We start from the raw sequence: 7,120 nt of genomic DNA, 5'->3' as shown, positions 1-7,120 counted from the left end.
GCATTTCCCTGATGATTAAAGATGAACATTTTTTCTTATGTTTATTGGTCATTTGTCTATTTTCTTTTGAAAAGCTTCTGTTCATATGTTTTGCCCACTTTTTATTTTTTTCTTTTTTATTTCAGCATATGATGGGGGTACAAATGTTTAGGTTACATATATTGCCCTTGCCCCACCCAAGTCAGAGCTTTGCCCACTTTTTAACAGGATTGTTTGTGTTTTTCTTGCTGAATTGAGTTCTTTGTAGATTCTGTATATTAGCCCTTTATCAGATGTATAGCTTGCTAATATTTAATCTCATTCTGTAGGTTGTCTATTTGCTTTGTTGATTATTTCCTTAGCTGTAGAGAAGCTTTTTAATTTAATCAAGTCCCATTTATTTATTTTTGTTGTGGCTGTGATTGCCTTTGGTTATAAATTCTTTGCCTAGGCCAATATCTAGAAGAGTTTCCCCTACATTTTCTTCTAGAATTCTTATGTTTTCATGCCTGAAATTTAAGTCTTGCATCCATCCTGAATTAATTTCTGTGAGTGGCAAGAGACAGGGCTCCTGTTTCAGTCTTCTGCATGTGGCTATCCAATTTTCCCAGCACCATTTATTGAATAGGGCTTCTTTTCCCCAGTGTACATTGTTGTCTACTTTGTCAAATATCAGTAGGCTGCAGGTAGATGGTTTTGTATCTGTGTTCTCTACTCTGTTCTGTTGGTCTATGTCTCTATTTTTGTACTAATACCTTTCTGTTTTGGTTACTATAGCGTCACAGTATAGTTTGAAGTCTGGTAATGTGATGCCTCCAGCTTTGTTCTTTTTGCTCAGGATTGCTTTGCTTATTTGGGCTCTTTCTGTTTCCAAATGAAGCACAGAATTATTTTTTATAGATCTGTGAAATATGACATTGGTATTTTGATGGGAATTGCATTGAATCTGTAAATCACTTTGGGTGGTATGGACATTTTAACAATGCTGATTCTACTTTATCCATGAGCATGATATGTTTTTACATTTGTTTGTGTCACCTGCAATTTCTTTCCTCAATGTTTTATAGTTCTCTTTAAAGAGATCTCTCACCTCCTTGATTAAGTATATTCCCAGGCATTTCATTTTCTCTGTAGTTACTGTGAATGGTATTAAGTCTTTGATTTGACCCTCGGCTTGACTATTATTGGTATGTACCTCCTCTTTCTTGATTTGGATACCCTTTATTTCTTTCTTTTACCTGATTGCTCTGGCTAGGACTTCCAGCACTATGTTGAATAGTAGTGGTGACAGTGGGCACCCTTGTCTTGTTCCAGTTCTTAGGGGGAATGCTTTCAACTGTTTCCCATTCAGTATGATGTTAGCTGTGGAACTGTCATATATGGCTTTTATAATTTTTTTATTTCAGCTTATTATGGGGGTTCAAATGTTTAGGTTACATATATTGCCTTTTCCCCTCCCGAGTCAGAGCTTCAAATGTGTCCATCCCCCAGACGATGTGCATCGCACCCATTCAGTGTGAATACACTCATCCCCTCCTCCCCCCTCCTACCTGCCTGACACCCGATGAATGTTACTACTATATGTGCACATAAGTGTTGATCAGTTAATACCAATTTGATGGTGAGTACATGTGGTGCTTGTTTTCCCATTCTTGTGATACTTCACTTAGTAGAATGGGCTCCAGCTCCATCCAGGATAATACAAGAGGTGCTGTAATTTTGAGATACGTTCCTTTTATGCCTAGTTTGTTGAGGGTTTTTAACATAAAAGGGTGCTGCATTTTGTTGAGTGCTTTGTCTGCATCTATTGAGATGATGATATGGTCTTTGTTTTTGCTTCTGTTTATGTGGTGAATCACATTTATTGATTTAAATATGTTGAACCATATTTTCATCTCTGGGATAAGGCCCACTTGGTAATGGTGGATTAGTTTTTTGATATCCTGTTGAATTTGGTTTGCTAGTATTTTGTTGAGGATTTTTGCATCTGTGTTGATAAGGGATATTGATCTGGAGTTTTCTGTTTCTGTTGTGTCCTTTCCTGGCTTTGGTATCAAGGTTAATACTGGCTTTGTAGAATGAGTTGGGCAGGACTCCCTCCTTCTCAATGTTATGGAATAATTTTTGTAGTATGGCTACCAGTTCTTCTTTGTAAGACTGGTAGAATTCAGCTATGAATCCATCTGGTCCAGGCCTTTTGTTGTTGTTGTTGTTGGAAGCCTTTATATTACTGCTTCAATCTCACTGCTCAGTATTGGTCTGTCAGGAGTTCTATTTCTTCCTGATTAAGTCTTGAAAGGTTGTGTGTTTCCAGGAATTTTTCCATTTTCTCTATGTTTTCCAATGTATGTGAATAGAGATTTTTGTAGTATTCATGAATGATGTTTTGTATTTCTTTGCTATCAGTTGTAATATCTCCTTTTTCATTTCTGATTGAGCTTATTTGGGTCCTTTCTCTTCTATTCCTGGTTAGTCTAGCAAGAGATCGATCAATTTTATTTATCTTTTCAAAGAACCAACTTTTTGTTTCATTAATCCTTTGTATTTTTTTCCAATTCATTTAGTTCTACTCTGACCTTCACTATTTCTTTTCTTCTGCTGGCTTTGAGTTTGGTTTGTTCTTCCTTTTATAGTTCCTTGAGATGTGATATTAGGTTGTTAATTTGTGATCTTTCTGGCTTTTTAATATGGGCATTTAAGGTTATGAATTTTCCTCTTTGGAACACTTTTCCTGAATCCCATAGATTTTGACAGCTGTGTCCCCTTTGTCATTTGGTTCAAGAAATTTTTTATTTCCATCTTGATTTCATTATTAACCGCTTCTTGCTTTCCACTGTGGCCTTACATTTATTTCTTTTACATGCCCTCACACACACAAACATACATGCACACACTCATAAAATCACCATTTTTTCTAGCCTCCATCTTGGACTTTCATTCAACTCCCCAAAATAAGAAACACCCCAACTGTTACTCAACAATACAATGGATAAGTGAGTTGTGGTATAGTCAAATAATGGAATACTATACAAGAGTGAACATGAGAAAATTATAGCTACACACAAAAACATGGAAGAAACTGATAAATCAATGAAAACTGAAGAAAGCTAGACACAAAACATGCATAGAATGTAAGATATAATTCATAGAACATCAAAAACTGAGCAAAATAAGCTAATAAGAAAGAAAGAAAAGAAGGAAGAAAGAAACCCCATTCCCAGATGTAGAAATAATTTTAAGATATGTTCCAACTTATCAAATCATGGATGCGATGTATAAAAAACATGATTAAACGCAAACTAAAATAATTCCAAATGTTCTGAGAAACAAAACTATGTGCTGACAGTCTATGGAGAGGGTCTAGAGGGAAGAGGTTACAACGTGGCTCTATGCAGGGCAAAAGAAGCTATGAGAAGTTACAGAAAATGAGGAGGGTTAGAGATAGATTTCCAGCAGCCCCAGCTGATCTAATCTGAGGGAGCAAAAGAAGGAAAGCTACTATGTTTGAGTACTTCTGACTCATATATGACTATCTTAAATGCTTAATATTGGTCTTCTCCCGCTTTCATCATAGGAAGCAGATTAGAAAACAGAATGTCAATGATATCAAGAATTAGTAGGAGTTGGAGGGGGGAGGAATAACACTGGATCACAATGTGAATCACTAATGAAGATATTCCATATAAAATATCTGTTATGGGAGGGTCTGCAGCATAATACCCTAATTTAATAATTCAAGCAATTATATTTTCAAAAGAACAATTCTAACTTAGGGAAATATTCCTGGAGGCCATGGTAGTTATAACAGTTATTAAACTATTCCTATTGCCCACAGTGGTCAAGGAAAGAGGTTGGAAACTAGCATTTATGGAGCACTACCAATTAATATATTCTGAGGCTTCTACTTTGACATGCCATTTAATCCTCTCAACAGCCCTGTGAGATAGGTACTATTCTTATCACATTTTTACCTACGAAGAACTATCTCAGAGGCACAAAATTAGTAAGTGACAAAGACATGATTTGAACCCATAGATCTCTGATTCTAAACCCCATGCTCCTTCCACCATCCCAATGTTTCTCACATTTAAAGTGCACATTAAAATCAACTGAGGAGGTTTTGGAAATTACCATTACCCAGGCCCCACACCCAGAGATTCTGATTCAACTATCTAATTGTAGGTAGAAAGGGGAAGGAAATGGGCATAAATATATTTTTAATAACATGCAGTGAAAAATTCACAAAACAATTGTACAGTTGTGTGAATCTGTGGTCCATTCCTTTCTTTTTTCTTTTGCTACATAGTATTTTAATTGTATGGATATACCACAATATGTTTAACCTTCCACCAGTTGATACATACTTGGGTGATTTCCAGTTTGAGGCAAATATGAATAAAGCTACTAAGAACATTTTTATACATGTCTTTTAATGGAGAGAAGCCCTCATTTCTTAGCTTTAAATCATGCATTATTAAGGAGAGCACTAGCACTCTCAGGGGATGAAAATTGGTTCTAGGGAAGGAGGAAAAAATCTTAGATCTATTACAATGGTTTAGTCCCTCCAAAAGGCACGAACAGATTATACAGTACGGTATAACTGCAGTGATAAAATTTCATGGAAGGGTGGGCATTACAAGGAAAAAAGTGTCTAAAAAGACTCCAGATGCAGTGAGTAGGGAGGAGGGGATAATAAAATAAGAAACTGCTGGAAAACACTGCTTTAAGCCTGGGAGTAAAATTGCAGTATGTATGTACTTATTTTATTTATACTGCCAAACAGTTTTCCAGAATGGTTATATTTTAAAAGCACCAGAGGTGATTCTAATGAATATCCAGGGTTGAGAACTAAAGCATTCTACCATGCTGTTCACAGTAGGCAGAACAAGCAGTATCACCAGTATGTGGGTTAACAAGGTCCTATCTCCCTGCCTCTCATCTTCCTTGGTCAACACCACAACCCCCAACCAGCAGCCTCTCCTCCAGGCTTTGGAACTAATTCATCAAGAGGATGTAAAGAGCTCTAGGTGATTTCATCAATAAATCAATATCAGGTCATCCTAACTACAAATTCTAACTCTGTGCCCCAGTTATTAACGGCTGTTCCAAGTCTCCTTATAGTTTTTCTCTATCCACCCTTTTGGATATATATTGCTGAACTCAAGTTCCTCATGTCATCAACCTGCCCTGACTATACTTTGTTACCTGTCGCTACCTGTACTGAATGCCACACTCATAGAGACTTAGCTAAGAAAATAGCAAGAGAAAAACATCCTCCAAAAATGATGTTTTTCAACAATATTTTTAAGGTAATATGTTGACATGATTGTTTTTGTCTGGAGACACAAAGTAGTCAAGGCAGTCAATGAGCGTTGCCATTTTTTTTTAACCTGCTTACTCCCCTACCAGCCTATACCACAGCAACCACGATACAGGTCCACCCTTTGGCACCATCCCCCTGTACTTTCTGCCTTCCCAGCTGGGCTTATTTTTATCACCCAAAGCTAGAACTTTCCTGTAGCGCTGCCCCATTCCAGATATCTCAGGTTGTAGCCTCACCTAACTGTATTTAACTTTTATGTGCCCCAAGGTGTCTTATCAGTAATAAGATTGAAGGCTCTCTATACCTTCCTGAGTTTCAGACCAATTTTTGTGTGGGAAGTGATATCCCCAAACTGAATTCTAATTTATATTCTTAATTTGAAGGTTATGAATGTTTCTTTTTGACCTTCCCATCCTATTTATTTTCTAGACATGTTTACATTTAGAGGATCAAATAATATACTCCAATAGAAACAAAATCATTTTACAATTGTAAAATTCTTATTAAAAAAAGAATTAGTCTTTGCTTTCCTGTTGCATTTTTTAGATTACTAAACTCAGACAGATGTTGTACTGAAACAGCATTTTGGGGGCAGTAACTAGGAAAACCAAACTTTCCTTCACCACTGGCTGCCTCACGAAATCCAGGCTCAACCACCAACAGCAATAATTGTGTGTATGTGTGTATTTGTCTGGGCGTGTGTGGCCGGGGCAGGGGGCGGCCTGTGTAGCTCATGTAGCCACACAGCACTTCCATTGCTACGAGCTTAACAGGACTTTAGCTACAGCACAGTCATTTGGCATCTCTGTTAACTATCAACATGTGAAGGAATGTTAACTTTGTTAGCTTCCATTATGTCCTCAGACACAGATTAATCCTCTCAATCATAACTAGACTTCCAGAGTCTCTAGACAAAATAGAAGGACAGTAATTCCCTGGAAAGAAAATATTGGCTCAGAGTAGGAAAAATGAAAAAAACAAGTCCACTTCTTTTAAAAAGTTGCCCTTATCTATTAAAAGTGAATTATGATCTCCCTCTAGTGCCCAAAAGGGGAGTAGCTGCCAGACTATCTTGAGTTCCTTTTTTTTTCCCTTTTCAGCATGCTGTCTTTAAGTGTAAACACATTCATGTTTATCCTTAGTAACTAAACACATACACATACACATACACACACACACACATACACACACACATACACATACACACACACACAGAGCATACGTATATCTCTCTGTTTTTCTATGACCAAACAATAACACTGCTTGGAGCAGGATCAGAACACAAATTATGGATGCCATAATTTGCATACCAGTTGAATATGCACTAATTTCTTGATTGCTGAGCATAGGGGGCACCGTAAAACATTAAGTTCTTGGGACTGCACAATTCCATGTTTTTTAAACTAGTATCTGAAAGAAGAGGAAGTCTGATTTTCTTGCAGTTGGACTAAATCTAATAAATTTACATTGATGGATGAGCTTTTATGAAGTGCCTGGAATCAGATTATATTACAGATTTTCTTTTTATTTTTCCTGTATCCATTAAGTGCTTTTCATTGAAAAGTATTTCCTCTTTCCATTGTTTTAAAATTTATAATTTTTAATAATCTATGATATTTTCCCTTAAGAATTATTCTCACGTTTATTTTCTCTTTTTTATTTCTTAAAAATATTAATACTTATAATTTCTCCCTAATAAAAGAAGTTCAACATGCTTTCAAGTTACTTTTGTCTCCCCTCATCTCCATTATCTTACTATGGTCTATAATTTTAGTCATGGTTATAATGAATATACTTTCGCTTTTTCTTCTCTTTAGT

This window comes from Propithecus coquereli, unplaced genomic scaffold (genome assembly GCF_000956105.1).
Source record: "Propithecus coquereli isolate 6110/MARCELLA unplaced genomic scaffold, Pcoq_1.0 Scaffold430, whole genome shotgun sequence".
NCBI lineage: Eukaryota > Metazoa > Chordata > Mammalia > Primates > Indriidae > Propithecus > Propithecus coquereli.
The sequence above is the reverse complement of the archived record's forward strand: the minus strand, read 5'-3'. Positions refer to the sequence as shown.